The 15,831-nt window shown below is 43.5% G+C and overlaps 1 protein-coding gene across 11 annotated transcripts in view; it reads left to right on the top strand.

Moving 5' to 3' along the window:
• LOC147124842 (receptor-type tyrosine-protein phosphatase delta-like) overlaps positions 1 to 15,831 on the top strand; it is a 921,962-nt gene that overhangs the window by 16,168 nt on the left and 889,963 nt on the right. For 6 of the 11 annotated variants that reach the window (XM_085993956.1, XM_085993942.1, XM_085993963.1 and 3 more), the window contains exon 1: positions 3,987 to 4,634. The exons of 1 other annotated variant lie outside the window; for it this stretch is intronic. The gene's annotated coding sequence lies outside the window, so the exon portion shown is untranslated. Of the gene's footprint in view, positions 1 to 3,983; positions 4,635 to 15,831 lie in introns of those variants that run through there. 4 more of the 11 variants (XM_085993984.1, XM_085993980.1, XM_085993977.1 and 1 more) reach the window with 2 other exon arrangements.

Raw genomic sequence — 15,831 nt, 5'->3', positions numbered from 1 at the left:
GTACTGGGGCAGGAGGGAGCTGTTCCGTTGGGACGGGCTTCACTTGGCCAGTGCTGGGACTAGAGTCCTGGCGGATCATATAACTAGGGCTGTAGAGAGAGCTTTAAACTAACCAGTGGGGGGGAGGTTCCTAGAGAGCAAATAATAAAAATGACAACAGAGAAGGTCATAGGCTTAGGTAGCAGTGGGGAAATTAAAAACCAGAGCGTGTCAGGAAGGGGCAGAAGGTATGGAGTAAAAGGTAAAGTAATAAAAAGGGCAAAAGCAGGAACTAAGTGTCACAAAACATATTTGAAAGTTCTCTATCTGAATGCACGTAGCATTTGTAACAAAATAGACGAGTTAATGGCACAAATAACTACATATGGGTATGATCTTGTGGCCATTACAGAAACATGGCTGCAGGGTGACAATGCCTGGGAATTAAACATACCAGGTTATTTAACGATCAGGAAGGACAGGCAGGAAGGAAGGGGAGGTGGGGTGGCTATGTTAATAAAGGAAGGAATCACTGTAATACAGAGAAATGATATTGGGTCAAAAGATCAGGATAATGAAACAGTTTGGGTGGAGGTAAGGATTAATAAGGGAAAAAAAACACTAGTGGGCGTAGTCTATAGGCCTCCGAACAGTTGCAACTCTGTTGGACGGAGTATCAATCAGGAAATAGTTGAGGCTTGTAATAAGGGAACATCTATAATTATGGGGGATTTTAACTATCATATTAATTGGACAAATCAAATTGGGCAGGGCTGCTTTGAGGATGAGTTCATTGAGTGTATTAGGGATGGGTTTCTTGAGCAGTATGTAACTGAACCGACCAGGGGGCAAGCAACCTTAGATCTGGTCCTGTGTAACGAGACAGGATTAATTAAAAATGTCCTAGTAAAGGATCCCCTTGGAATGAGTGACCATAACATGGTTGAATTCCATATTCAATTCTAGGGTGAGAAGGTTGGATCTCAAACAAGCGTGCTAAGCTTGAATAAAGGAGACTATGAAGGTATGAGAGCGGAATTGAGTAGAGTGGATTGGGAAAATAGATTAAAGGGTAAGACGATACATGATCAGTGGTGTACATTTAAGGAGTTATTTTACAACTTCCAAAAAATATATATTCCACTGAGAAGAAAAGGGTGCAAAAGAAAAGACAGCCATCCGTGGCTAAGTAAAGAAATTAAGGATAGTATTCGACTAAAAACAAGGGCATATAAGGTAGCCAAATCTAGTGGGAGGATAGAGGATTGGGAAAACTTTAAAAGACAGCAAAAAATAACAAAAAGATTGATTAAGAAAGGGAAGATAGATTATGAAAGTAAATTAGCAAAAAATATAAAAACAGACAGTAAGAGTTTTTATAGTTATATAAAAAGAAAAAGGGTGGCTAAAGTAAATGTTGGTCCCTTAGAGGATGAGACCGGGAAATTAATGGTGGGAAATATGGAGATGGCAAAAACACTGAATGAATATTTTGTATCAGTCTTTACAGTAGAGGACACTAAGAATATCCCAACACTGGACAAACAGGGGGCTATAGGGGGGGAGGAGCTAAACACGATCAAAATCACTAAGGAAGTGGTACTCGGTAAAATAATGGGACTCAAGGCGGATAAATCACCTGGACCTGATGGCTTACATCCTAGGGTCTTGAGGGAAGTGGCGGTAGGGATTGTGGATGCATTGGTAATAATTTTCCAAAACTCCCTGGACTCAGCAAAGATCCCGGCAGACTGGAAAACTGCTAATGTAACACCCTTATTTAAAAAGGGCAGTAGACAGGAGGCTGGAAACTATAGACCGGTTAGCCTAACATCTGTGGTAGGTAAAATTTTGGAGTCCATTATTAAGGAGACAGTAACAGGACATTTGGATAATCATAATTTAATCGGACAAAGTCAGCATGGTTTTATGAAGGGGCAGTCATGTTTGACAAATTTGCTGGAGTTCTTTGAGGAAGTAACATATAGGGTGGATAAAGGGGAACCAGTGGACGTAGTGTATTTAGACTTCCAAAAGGCATTTGACAAGGTGCCACACAAAAGATTATTGCTTAAGATAAAAAATCACAGGATTGGGGGTAATATTCTGGCATGGATAGAGGATTGGCTATCTAACAGAAGGCAGAGAGTTGGGATAAATGGTTCATTCTCAGACTGGCAATCAGTAACTAGTGGTGTTCCGCAGGGGTCAGTGCTGGGTCCCCAACTCTTTACAATCTATATTAACGATTTGGAGGAGGGGACCGAGTATAACATATCAAAGTTTGCAGATGATACTAAGATGGGAGGGAAAGTAGTGAGTGAGGAGGACATAAAAAAACCTGCAAGGGGACATAGACAGGCTAAGTAAGTGGGCAGAGATTTGGCAGATGGAATACAATACTGGAAAGTGTGAGGTTATGCACTTTGGCAGGAAAAATCATAGAGCAAGTTATTATCTTAATGGCAAGAAACTGGAAAGTACTGAAGTACAAAGGGATCTGGGGGTCCTGGTGCACGAAACTCAAAAGGTTAGTATGCAGGTGCAGCAAGTGATTAAGAAGGCCAATGGAATGTTGGCTTTCATTGCTAGGGGGATAGAATATAAAAATAGGGAGGTATTGCTTCAGTTGTACAAGGTATTGGTGAGACCGCACCTGGAATACTGTATACAGTTTTGGTGTCCACACTTAAGAAAAGACATATTTGCTCTCGAGTCAGTACAAAGAAGGTTCACTCAGTTAATCCCGGGGATGAGGGGATGGACATATGAGGAGAGGTTGAGTAGATTGGGACTCTACTCATTGGAGTTCAGAAGAATGAGAGGCGATCTTATTGAAACATATAAGATTGTGAAGGGGTTGGATCGGGTGGATGCGGGGAGGATGTTCCCGATGATGGGTGAAACTAGAACTAGGGGGCATAATCTTAGAATAAGGGGCTGCTCTTTCAAAACTGAGATGAGGAGGAACTACTTCACTCAGAGGGTGGTAGGTCCATGGAATATGCTGCCCCAAAAAGCTGTAGAAGCTGCATCATTACATAAATTTAAAACAGAAATAGACAGTTTCCTAGAAGTAAAGGGAATTAAGGGTTACGGGGAGCAGGCAGGAATTTGGACATGAGTCTAGGTTCGGATCGGACATGGCCCTGTGGGTAGCGGAGCGGGCCCAGGGGCCGTGTAGCCTGATCCTGCTCCTATTTTGTGTGTCTAATTCTGTTAGATTCAGGAGATGGTTCTGTGATAGTAGATTGGCGGTTAGGATCAGATCAGCCATGATCTTATTGAATGGTGGAGCAGGCTCGAGGGGCTGATTGGCCTACTCCTGCTCCTATTTCTTATGTTCTTATGTTCTTATGTAATCTCCTCCAGCCCAATAACCCTCTGAAATCTCTGCACTCCTCCAATTCTGGCCCCTGGAGCATCGCTGATTTTCATCGCTCCACCATTGGTGGCCGTGCCTTCAGCTGCCGAGGCTCTAAGGTCTGGAATTCCCTCTGTAAACCCCTCCGCCTCTCTAGGTCTCTCTCCTCCTTTAAGACACTCCTTAAAACCTACCTCGGTGACCTGTCCTAATATCTCCTTATGTGTCTCAGTGTCAAACTTAGTCTGCTGACGCTCCTGTGAAGCAACTTGGGATGTTTTACTGCGTTAACGGCACTATATAAATGCAAGTTGTTGTTGTAATCCTCCTTTCATATGCTGTTTGAAACCTACCACTGTCCGAATATCTCTTTATGTGACTCGCTATAAAATTTTGTCTGATAATGTTGCTGTGAACCGCCTTGGGAGGTTTAACTGCATTAAAGGCGCTATATAAATGCAAGTTGTTGTTGATATGAATGCACATTTTCCCGATTATGTATTTCTCAGTTTGATGTGAATACTGTAGCTCTGTGAGTGTCTGGACGGCGTTGAGCCAAAGTCGTGCAGTGCTGACTGCTTCGGTCAAGAGTGTGTTTCTGTGGACTGGAGGGAGGCGGCTGCTTAGATCCGAGTCTCCGGGTTTTTGAATCTGAAGCCTGCAGCGAGCTGAATGAGCTTGGTTTTGAGGGCGGGGGGTGGCGGTTGTTGCATAAAGCGTGAGACTGATGTTCGGGAGGAGGCTTGCTCCTGTATCTGACTCTCTGGGCATTGAAGAGAGCAGAGAGAGAGAGAGGTGCTTGCTAGTTGGTGCCTGAGACTCAGACTGAGAAGGCGCTGGTGTATTCCTGATGTGCCTGACGTCAGCGGACTCGGCTTTCTCCTCCTCCCTCCCTCCGGAATGTCTCGGAGATTCAGAGACTGTGTGAGAGAGAGGGAGAGAGAGGGGAGTGAGTGAGGACATCCCGGAGACAAGCGCCGCCCGTTTGCTCTCTTTTTAAAATAATCATAGCGATGTCTGGGAGCCGCACGGCGCAGCAGTGAGAGAGGAGCCGAGGATTCCTGGACACTTCTGAGCACTCCCCCCACCCCAGCACCTCCTCTTCAGACATCTATTATTTTTTTTTATTTTTGTTGGATTTTTTTTGTTTTTGTTTATCTTCTTTCTGTTCTTTTCGCCGCTTCGATGTTTGGATTACTCGGGGGCTGGAGCCCGCGGCACTGGATTAAAGCTGGCACAAGCAATGCCCAGGAGCGGCCGCTGCTCGCACTGACCGGGCGGGCATGCTGAGGTAACTCTGCCTCCCTCTCTCCCCATCTTAGCAAGCTTCCTTCAAGATGCTATCTTTGTGTGTGTGCATTGCCGTGGAGATTGGCCCGTGCCTTGCACGCTGTGTTTGTGGAGTTCTACGTTTCCCTGGCTGAAGGTGTGTGTGTTTTGTGTGTGTGTGGGGAGAGGGAGGGAGATTATTCCCCTGTAAGGTGAAGCCAAAAGTGCAGCAACAAAACTGTCCCCAAAATATATACTTGGCTGCCCGCTTCCTTGTCGGATTTTTTCTCTCTGTCTCTCGAATGCAAGAGGTTTTTACACATTTGCAAAAAAAAACACATTTGCAAAAAAAAACCTGGACGAGAGGATTTAGATTTAAACTCTCCGAGATTGCGAAGATTTTCTTCACACACATCCGAGTGGCGCCCAGATACCGAGATTTTTCTTTATTTTGTTTTGCAGCGGAGGGACTGTTAAACAATTCCCACATCGAACTGCAGCCCGACTCCGGTTTATTTTGGGACGGTGTTTAAAATTCGGCAGCTTCACGGTTTCTTTTCTTTCCTTGCCTTTCCACACATGATTTGATTTTGTTTCTTAGTTCTCTTCGTTTGCAATCAGAACTCTGGTGCACAGATTCAGCAACGGAAAATGGGGAGGGGGTTAAAATGGAGCGTTGTGCCGCCCCTACCCCCCCGGGTCGTGGATTGAATCGGTGGCACATTTTGCATCATGTGTGTAAGAAGTGAGTTGGTGTGTGCGTGTTTGAGTGAGTTGGTAAGTGTGTGTGTGTTTGTGTACGTTGGTGTGTTAGTGTGTGTGTTCGTTGGTGTGTTAGTGTGTGTGTTTGTGTGTACGTTGTTGTGTGTTGGTGTGTTTGTGTGTTGGTGTGTGTGTTTGTGTGTACGTTGGTGTGTTAGTAAGTGTGTGTTGGTGTGTGTGTGTTGGTGTGTAAGTTGTGGGTGTGTTGGTGTGTGTAAGTGTGGGTTGGTGTGTAAGTGCATGCGTATTGGTGTGTAAGGGAGTGTGTAAGTGTGTGTGCGTGTTGATGTGTAAGTGTGTGCGTGTTCGTGTGTAAGTGGGTGTGTTGTGTAAGTGTGTTGGTGTGTTGGTGTGTAAGCGTGTGTGTTTGTGGGTGTGTTGGTGTGTGTGTGCGTGTTGGTGTGTGTGTGTGTTGGTGTGTAAGTGTGTGCGTGTTTGTGGGTGTTGGTGTGTGTGTTGGTGTGTGCGTGTTGCGGCGGGAGACGACCGGCTCCCCGGGGACGGCCAGTGCTGGGGACTCTCACTCTCCACTCATTTCGGGCTAGTCAAGGTGCATTCACACGGCCGGATTTTGTTTCTGTGACAACCGATGTTTCCACACGCACATACTTTTGAGTGGGAGAGAGCGGTTATTAATTGTTGCATGCGAGATGCAACCTTTTCTCTCTCTCTGGAAACAAACTAACAATGTGTGCGAGGAGTTTTCCCTTTAAGTCAAGAGAGAGAGAGAGAGGACACACACAGTCTTTCCAGATTGTTCCATATAGTTCTCCCGTACTCACTTAGAAGGACGAGCTGGTTGCCCTCCCAAATGTAGGAGCAGGTTAGACTTGTCCGAAGGGGCAGTTCACTGTTGTCTTCAGGTTCAGCAATGGTCTCGGCTGGCCTGGGTCAGCGTGGCTGTTGTCTGTCAGCGAGTGGAGCCCTGAGCCCGGCTGCTGAGCCGCTAGGGGCCTGTCTACAGTCACTGTACTCACTGCAATCGCCCCCAGGGCTCACTCCACCAGCCTTTTCCACCGCCCCAGCACACGCTAACTTACTCTGCTAACTTTCCCTCAACATTACCTGAGGCCATTTCGAACGTTACCGTTATTTGACATTTATATATAGAGCCATATATACTAGTTGATTTGCATACGTATTTATATTTGCAGTCGGTTCATTTTTTGAGTAGCTTTAAAAGTATTAAATTACGGCCGGTTAAATAGAAGTGAACAGAATACATTTTTTTTAAACAAAAGCAGCTTGAAACTCCTTTAAGGAGCTTTACATTTGTAGAAATAAATGGCCTTTTACCCTGCTCACTATTTTTGTTTTTTGGGTGGGGTGAAGCCCCTTTCCTGTGGAAAAACACACCGAGAAAAATGTTCTGCAGGAAATTAAAACAATTATCACTGAATCGTCTGACCGTGATCTGATATTTCCAATCTTGTATGTGCGCAGTTGTGTTTTATGTAAATACTACAGGTTAATCTAACTGTTGGCACCTTTAATTACAGGTTATCAGGAAAATGTGATTAATTGTGCTATTGCACTATTGATTATCTATTGTGGAATTTTGCCCCAAAAGTTGTGTTTTTAATTCAATTTTTTTTGTCTACTGAACCTTTTCTACATGCTAATTCTTAATCGCTTAGTCTTAGCATGCAGTAATGATTTTTAACAAGTGTTAGGTTCATCTATGAGAAGGTACACATTAAACATTGGCTGAATGTTAAGTATGATTGTGATGTTGAAAGAGCCTTATGATTTCTTTTCAGCATCTTTAATCATAGTACCTTTTGTTTAATCTTGTTACAGATGGTTAACAGTAGCTTTCAAAATTGAGTCAGTGATGTATGTGTTAGTGAAACCACTGCATACCTTCCTAAATGTGTAACCACAGCCATTGGACTGGAATCAAGTCAGTGTTTTAAAAATATTCACTCATAAATTATCAATGATTTACAATCTAGAGCAAAAGCTATTTCCCCTGACCGGCTACACTGAAAGCTTCTCTGTGAGGGATATACAGTAACACAGAGATATTTGATGATGAATTTGTGGAGCTGTTGAACTTTACCTTCTGAACCCGTCTGACCAAAGGCTCAGCGTGGAATCCAGAAGTTACATTCCTAGATCTCTTAACAGTTTTGCTGAACAGTAGCCTAATATTCCCAAGAAAGGGTTCAGTAGAAAGGAGCAATGAACCAGAAAGGTAAAATTTTGAACAATGCGTATCCTGGAGAGCAGCTAGCACTGTACTTTCGCCCCGCCTGTTCTGTTTTTGATTTGATCAAAGCAAGAGCTATTTTGAAACTATGTGGTATTCAGTGAATGAAGTGTCTGTAACACTGTGTTCGTAGAGTATTACTTTTTTCCTGGATTGATGAATGTTTTGGTGGGTGGAGCTTACAGATTTAGCCAAGACTGATAGCACACAGTAATTCCTATTCTGCTCCTCCTTGCGCCATTTTTATCCTTTTGTGACCCCGTGTTTATGCACGGTTTCTATTTTGCTTCATTCGCAGTTTTCCTTAACTTTTCTCTTGCTGCTTTTCTGGTGGAAGGTAGTCCCACAACATCATTTTCTCTCGGTGTTTGAGAAGGAAATTGCTCCAGTGCAATGTTCTGAGAAGTTTTTATTTTCTACACATTGTTGGAAATGTTTTACTCCTTGTCCATACATCTAAATCAGAGAAATGAAGCAAGTGACAAATGATGCAAAAGTGTAATCAATTTGGTAACAATAACATTTTATCAAAAACTTTAGCATAAGTTGAATAAGATTTAGTAAAAAGGATCATCAAATACATATGAATAGCAAAATCAGTTTGCTTTCATACAGTTTTAAAGGAGTTGCAAGCACAGAGTTCAAAAAGAGCAACACATGTCAGAAGTGTCTTGTGCTGAAATAAGTCAATTGGTAAAATGCTAAGTTGAATACTTCTTTAATTAGCACATTGTTCTGAACATAGTGAGATCTTGTGCACTAAAAGTGTTAATTGTGGCACTCGCCTTGCTTTGCAAATAGGTTTTCCAATTAATTTTGGTTTAAACTGTGAACTGCAAACTCAAAAGGAAAGGTTGACTTTTGAAGATAGAAGTAACAGTTGGCTAATAATGCCCCTGCAGGTTAAGTTTTGTGCCTGTTAACACTGAATGTGACACATGTGACCTCGTCTCACTATTAGGAAATGCTACACATGCCTCACATAAACTGCTGCTAACCATTTTGCCATTTCAGTAACTCCGAATTTAGCTTTAAATCATCTATGAGTCTGTTAGTCCAAAGTTCTTTGCATCGTGTTGATTGTTTGTATTCAGTGACTGGTAGAAACACCTTAGCTCAGCTTTATGTTTACCATAGAAACGATGCATTGCAATGATTTGGCAAGTTATAATAGCTAGTTTGTGTTAAGATTTTTTCGAGGAAAAAGGCTTGCATATATAAAAATGTTATCTAACTTCATCTTGAATATAACCAGGTGATCAAAGGAGGTTGATTTGAGGAAAAGTGCTTATGCTTTTTGTACATACAAGATAGACATGTACACTCAGCATTCACTTTTGCACGTTTTATAATTCTTGAAATGTAGGTAGTCGTTGCTGGTAATTGACATATCCCGCTGTTCAGCAGCACACAGTTACAAAAAGTAGCTGCTCAGCTATTGCCACATGCAGCTGTCCGTCCCTGGAAGATTAGATTTCGTCAGTGGTGATGGATGCTGGATGCCTGTAGCCAGTTGTGAGGTTTGCATGGAGGTCAGTCGTAACGATGGAGATTAGGGGATTACTGACGGTCTTTGGCGCAGTTGCGGAGGAGGTATCTTGAAAATGTGCACAAACCTCTTGCATTGTTCGTGCTTGTGAAAATCAGAATGAGTTGGCCAGGAAATCAATCATGAAAGATACTTATAATGGACTGACTCGGGGTCCTCAGGGAAGGAGGGGTTTTCTTTCTTGTTCAAGCACTGAAAGTTTTTTTTTGTTTGAAAAGTTCAGCTTGACAATTAAGCTATAATGAAGGCTTTACATTCTCTGTGGTTGGAGAAAACTTACGCTACCTGGTACACCGTGTATTTTCCTTTAGGAGACAGCAGTAGCACCTCTGTGCCTCGGCAGTAGTACAGTGGGATTCTGTTCTGTGCGGCTGGTATGAATGGACAGAAACATTACACGTGAGCAAACTTGCATATAATGAGGCACTAAAATAGAAAAGAAGCAAAATCAGATTGTGAACAATTTGTTTATATTGGGGTTATATTTAACTGGTTCCTCCAGTGTGAATAGATGAGGTATATTTTTAAAAAGGTTTAGGAACATGGTGAACGTTAGAATTGTTTTGTGAGTGTGTTTGGTGACCTGAGTCAGTGTTTGATCCAGCGCATAAGAGCGAGCTGCTAATTATCCTTCACAGCTGGGGGAGCCTGTACAGCACTAAATCTGTTGGTTTGGACACAGAAATGCCGATCATTGCAGCCCTGGATGATCTTAACGCTCTGCTTACAGAAAAGAGTGCACCTATTCTCTAAGGCCAAGCCTGGCTTTCTGGACAGGGCAAAAGGGCAGTCAGAGAAATCAACGGTTTAAATCAAACATGGCCACAGTAAATAATAATTCTAATAGGTCTAAGAGCGTTAAAAAACCAAGCCTGAAGGCTTTGTGTCTTAATGCGAGGAGCATTTGTAATAAGGTGGATGAATTAGCTGCGCAAATAGAGGTAAACAAATATGATATGATTGGGATTACGGAAACATGGCTCCAGGGTGGTCAAGGCTGGGAACTCAACATCCAGGGGTATTCAATATTCAGGAAAGATAGGCAAACAGGAAAGGGAGGTGGGGTAGCATTGCTGGTTAAAGAGGGGATTAACACAATTGTAAGGAAGGATATTAGCTCTGATGAAGTGGAATCTGTATGGGTAGAACTGAGAAATACCAAGGGGCAGAAAACGTTAGTGGGAGTGGTATATAGACCTCCAAACAGTAATGCGGAGGTTGGGGATGGCATTAAAAGGGAAATTAGAGAAGCGTGCAATAAGGGCACAGCAGTCATCATGGGTGACTTTAATCTACATATAGATTGGGCTAACCAAATTAGTAACAATACTGTGGAGCAGGAATTCCTGGAGAGTTTACGGGGAACCAATCAGAGATCAGGCCATCTTAGACTGGGTATTATGTAATGAGAAAGGATTAATTAGCAATCTTGTTGTACGAGGCCCCTTGGGTCGGAGCGATCATAATATGATAAAATTTTTCATTAAGATGGAGAGTGAAGTAGTTGATTCAGAGACTAGGGTCCTGAATTTAAATAAAGGAAACTACGATGGTCTGAGGCGCGAGTTGGGTAGGATTGATTGGGGAATGTCACTCAAAGGGTTGACGGTGGATAGGCAATGGCAAACATTCAAAGACCGCATGGATGAACTACAGAATTTGTTCATCCCAGTTTGGCATAAAAATAAAACAAAAAAGGTGACTCAACCGTGGCTAACAAGGGAAATTAGGGATAGCATAAGATCCAAGGAGAGGACATATAAATTGGCCAGAAAAAGCAGTAAACCTGAGGATTGGGAGCAGTTTAGGATTGAACAAAGGAGGACAAAGGGATTAATTAAGAAAGGGAAAATAGAATATGAGAGTAAGCTTTCAGGGAACATAAAAACTGACTGTAAAAGCTTTTATAGATATGTGAAGAAAAAAAGATTGGTGAAGTCAAGCGTAGGTCCCTTGCAGTCAGAATCAGGGGAATTTATAATGGGGAACAAAGAAAGGGCTGACCAGTTAAATACATATTTTGGTTCTGTCTTCACAAAGGAGGACACAAATAACGTCCCAGAGATGTCGGGGAACATAGGGTCTGATGAAAGGGAGGAACTGAAAGAAATCAGTATTTGTAGGGAAATGGTGTGAGGGAAATTGACGGGATTGAAGGCTGATAAATCCCCAGGGCCTGATAATCTACATCCTAGGGTACTTAAGGAAGTGGCCCTAGAAATAGTAGATGCATTGCTGATCATCTTCCAACATTCGATGGAATCTGGAACAGTACCCATGGATTGGAGGGTAGCTAATGTTACCCCACTATTCAAAAAGGTGGTATAGAGAAAACGGGGAATTACAGACCAGTAAGCCTGACATCGGTAGTGGGGAAAATGCTAAGAGTCCATTTTTAAAAGGTGTAATAGCAGAGCACTTGGAAAACAGTGACAGGATCGGACAAAGTCAACATGGATTTACAAAAGGTAAATCATGCTTGACTAATCTACTGGAATTTTTTGAGGATGTAACTGGTAAAATAGATAAGGGAGAACCAGTGGATGTGGTTTATTTGGACTTTCAAAAGGCTTTCGATAAGGTCCCGCATAAGAGATTAGCGTGTAAAGTTAAGGCACATGGGATTGGGGCAAGGTATTGACTTGGATAGAGAACTGGTTGGCAGACAGAAAGCAAAGAGTTGGAATAAACGGGTCTTTTTCCAAGTGGCAGGCAGTGATTGGGCAGAAGCATGGCAGATGCAATACAACGTTGGTAAATGCGAGGTTACCCACTTTGGTTTCAAAAACAAGGCAGATTATTATCTGAATGGCAATAGATTGGGAGAAGGGGAAGTGCAACGAGACCTGGGTGTCCTTGTGCACCAGTCGCTGAAGGTAAGCATGCAGGTGCAGCAGGCGGTTAAGAAGGCAAATGGTATGTTGGCCTTCATAGCGAGAGGGTTTGAGTACAGGAACAAGGATGTCTTGCTGCAGTTGTACAGGGCCTTGGTGAGACCACATCTTGAGTATTGTGTGCAGTTTTGGTCACCTTATCTGAGGAAGGATGTTCTTGCCATGGAAGGAGTTCAGCGAAGATTCACCAGGCTGATACCTGGGATGGCAGGAATGACGTATGAGGAGAGATTGGGTCGATTGGGCTTTTACTCGCTGGAGTTTAGAAGAATGAGAGGGGATCTCATTGAAACTTATAAAATTCTGACAGGACTGGACAGACTAGATGCAGGAAGGATGTTCCCGATGGTCGGGGAGTCCAGAACCAGGGTCACGGTCTAAGGATAAAGGGTATGCCATTTAGGACAGAAACGAGAAGGAATTTCTTCACCCAGAGAGTGGTGAACCTGTGGAATTCTCTACCACAGAAGGCAGTAGAGGCCAATTCATTAAATATATTCAAGAAGGAGTTGGATATATTTCTTAAGGCTAAAGAGATCAAGGGATATGGAGAGAAAGCAGGGACAGGGTACTGAATTTGGATGATCAGCCATGATCGCATTGAATGGCGGAGCAGGCTCGAGGGGCCGAATGGCCTACTGCTCCTATCTTCTATGTTTCTAATAGGGAGTCCTCCCAGCTAATGACAGGTTTTTGTAGATACAGGTCAGTGACTGTGGGAACACACCCCATGGCTAGGAATGTCACTTTGCAGAGAGCTTGTGTGTTTTTGACCCCTCTTTCAGAGACATTACACCGATGGCTGTTCCCTTACACCTTTCAGATCATTAAACACTGGTCTGAAACAGACTTTTTTTCCGCTTACTTCAGCTCTGTCGTATTGATATCTGGATGTGCTTAGCTGTTTCCTGTATAGTTGCTGGACGGAATTATGGACAGATTTCTATTAATAGGCAAACACATTGTGCAAATACTAATATGCATGTGGCTGTAATTCCACCTCCGAAAACAATCAGTGTTGGAGATGCACAGAAAATAATTACTGAAGATATGGTAGCATATTCAAATAGTTTCAATGCAGTACTCGAGGAGGGCTAACAGGTTGCATGCCAGAATTGGTGCTTGTTCAACTATTTCTAACTGCTTATTTATACAAGAACTATATTTGAAAGTCTATGTACAAGGTTCAAAGCATAACCAAATTTAGCAGTGATTTCAACATTTGGTTAAAGAGCGGTAGGAAGCGCAGTGGATTTTTTTTTGTTGCTTTTGCTCCGTAGGCACAATATTTTTAAATGTTTCATTAATTATCATGTTCTGTTTTTTCTTTCATTTACTGTATTGTCAGGTGCCGTGGTTTCTAATGCGACTTGACGCTTAATAGGGTTAATACTTATTTTTCACATGGGTTCTAGTTTCTATTTTTGGTCAGGTCTCAGAAGGCGTTATTAATGAAAATTTAAAGTATAGCTCAGCCTATCTAGTAAATTGAGTTTTTAAGGGAAATTAAACCCCAGTGGGGAAGTCATTCCTTTTATTGTGTTGCATGCTCTTCTGGCTGTTTAATTACAGCTAAGGTTTCTTGGCTTTTTCCTTCTCCTCTGGTTGTTGCATGCTGTGCTTGCTTAGGCCACCTGAGATCAGGTGACACTTTTCTTGCTATACATATAGATAAATGATGTGCTTGCAGATTGTGTAATTCCTGTCCCCATTACATTATTCTCTTTTTAACTGATGAACCTTGTATGGAGGATGGGTGCCACAAAGAAACAATGAGAGTTTTTTTCCCCTACTATTTCTTAGCAGGGGAAAACGCTGGAGTGTCAAACTAAGCCGTAGAGGACTACAACAAGGAATGAAAGGGAGTAGAGATTGAGTAATCTATAATGGCCCAGAATTTGCGGTCAGTGGCGAAGCGACGGCGATTGCCGCGAACCTCGAAAAAAACTGCCCACCAAGACCTCGCGATCTCTGTGGTGAAAACTTTAGCATTCCCGACCTTAATTTGATTGCAGCGCTGTCTATAGGGAATCGCCAGCGCACAGCAGCAGTGATGTCATCAAGCTGTCTAAACAGCCAGTCACATTGAAGAATTCTCAGACAGCAAACCAGGAAATAAAAAGCAGCTTTTATCATTCACTTTTTAAAAGTTTTACAGAGAGCAAAATACAGATTGGGCCATACACATGGGGTTAAGGTAGAAGCTGAAATATCATGGACAAACTTTTAAAAAAATTGTAAAATAGTATTTATTATTTTAAAAATCTAGTAATTCTATCATAATGGAGAAATTTGACATTTTCAAATATATTTGATTTTATGTGCTCGTCCACGGGGTCCTCGCTGCTCGGGGATCACATATGTTAAGCTGAAGCGGGAGTTCAGTGGCCATTGAAGCAGCTGTTGAGTTGACAGCTTCAAATGTAAAGTAAAAGCTCCCACCTTACAGGGCCATAACTGTTGTTCAGCAGTCAGTACGCCGTTAAAAACCGAGTTACACCTCTTTGAACAAGGCTTAACTTTTTTAATGGGATTTTTAACAGTGATATTAAAGGGGAAGTTTCCATCGGTTAATGTAATTTCATTGATTGCCGGCTTTGGGGAGTTCCACAGCACAGCCTGTGGCAGGGCAGGGAATGACAGACCGTAACTTCAGGATTTCCACGTTGATCTGCACATGCGTTAAATCCTGATGGTGAGCAGTTGCAACATGCTGAAGGTATTGCACCTGTAGGTGGTGCTGTTAGGGACCTCTTGCGTGACTCATTGGCCTAGAAATTGAGTGGGGTTAGCGCCCAATTAGCGGCGCTGGAGGGCATTGCGCTGGAATTATAGCCGTTTCTGAAATTGACTTGGGCCTTACCATCGGCGTTAGCCGGTAGCGCTGCCCCGGCACCGATGACGTCATCGGTGTGCGCAGCGTCCCGGTTGCCGTGGTAACCTGGCCCCAAGCCCAAATTCAGTTGCGCCCGCCTCGCCCGTGGCAGGCGCAACCAACGATTGTGGAAAGGGTTCTTACACGCCTTTGCGCCGGCGCATAAAGGTGGAGCGGCGGCCGGCCGCGTTCCCGGCGGCCGCCTGCCCGCACCTCCCTTCCCGGACTCCTGCATCACCCCCCCCCGCGGCCCTGATGTGTGTGTGCTGCGAGCCAGGCACTTCCCCGAGGTGCCGGGCTCAGATGTCGGGGGAATCCGCCGGTCAGTTGTCGGCTGCAGGCAGCTCCTCCTTAACGGAAGGAGGAGGCCTGCAGTTCCCCAGCCTGCCGCACCGCATCGGGTGCCGCAGCGGGGGATTAGCGCCGGGAAACCCAATTGAATGCCCGTTTTGAGGCGCTAAAACCCTCCTTTAGCGCCCGCCGCCGTCTGGGCCCGGCGCAACCGAATTTTCGTCGGGCGCTGCCGCATTAACGCTGGCGCAAAATTTCTGGCGCTACAGCCCTGGCGAACCCACAACCCAATTTCTAGGCCATTAAGTTACAGTCGGGCTGTCGTAACGTTTTGTGACAGCATCACTTTGCTCTCTTATTCTTCCCCTCCAGTCAGTCCGAAGTGTCTTGAAATCATAAAGTTTTCAATCACTCCTTCATTTGATGAGCCTTCAATACCTCACCCAAGCTGTAACAAAAGTACCGAAAATAACTCCTCAGAGCTCCTTCACCAAATCTTCGAAATGGAAATTGGAAGTACAAATTACATGCACAAACAAAGATGCGTTTAAATGCCCTCAACGTGATCAGCTGATCAAGTGAAATCATTCTCCAAGATAGTGAACTGATATGTAAAAACGTAGTATTCTGCTGTCA

This window comes from Somniosus microcephalus, chromosome 1, assembly GCF_052327205.1.
Source record: "Somniosus microcephalus isolate GS21.2 chromosome 1, FLI_Smic_1.0, whole genome shotgun sequence".
In the NCBI taxonomy this organism is placed as follows: domain Eukaryota; kingdom Metazoa; phylum Chordata; class Chondrichthyes; order Squaliformes; family Somniosidae; genus Somniosus; species Somniosus microcephalus.
The sequence above is the reverse complement of the archived record's forward strand: the minus strand, read 5'-3'. Positions and strand labels throughout refer to the sequence as shown.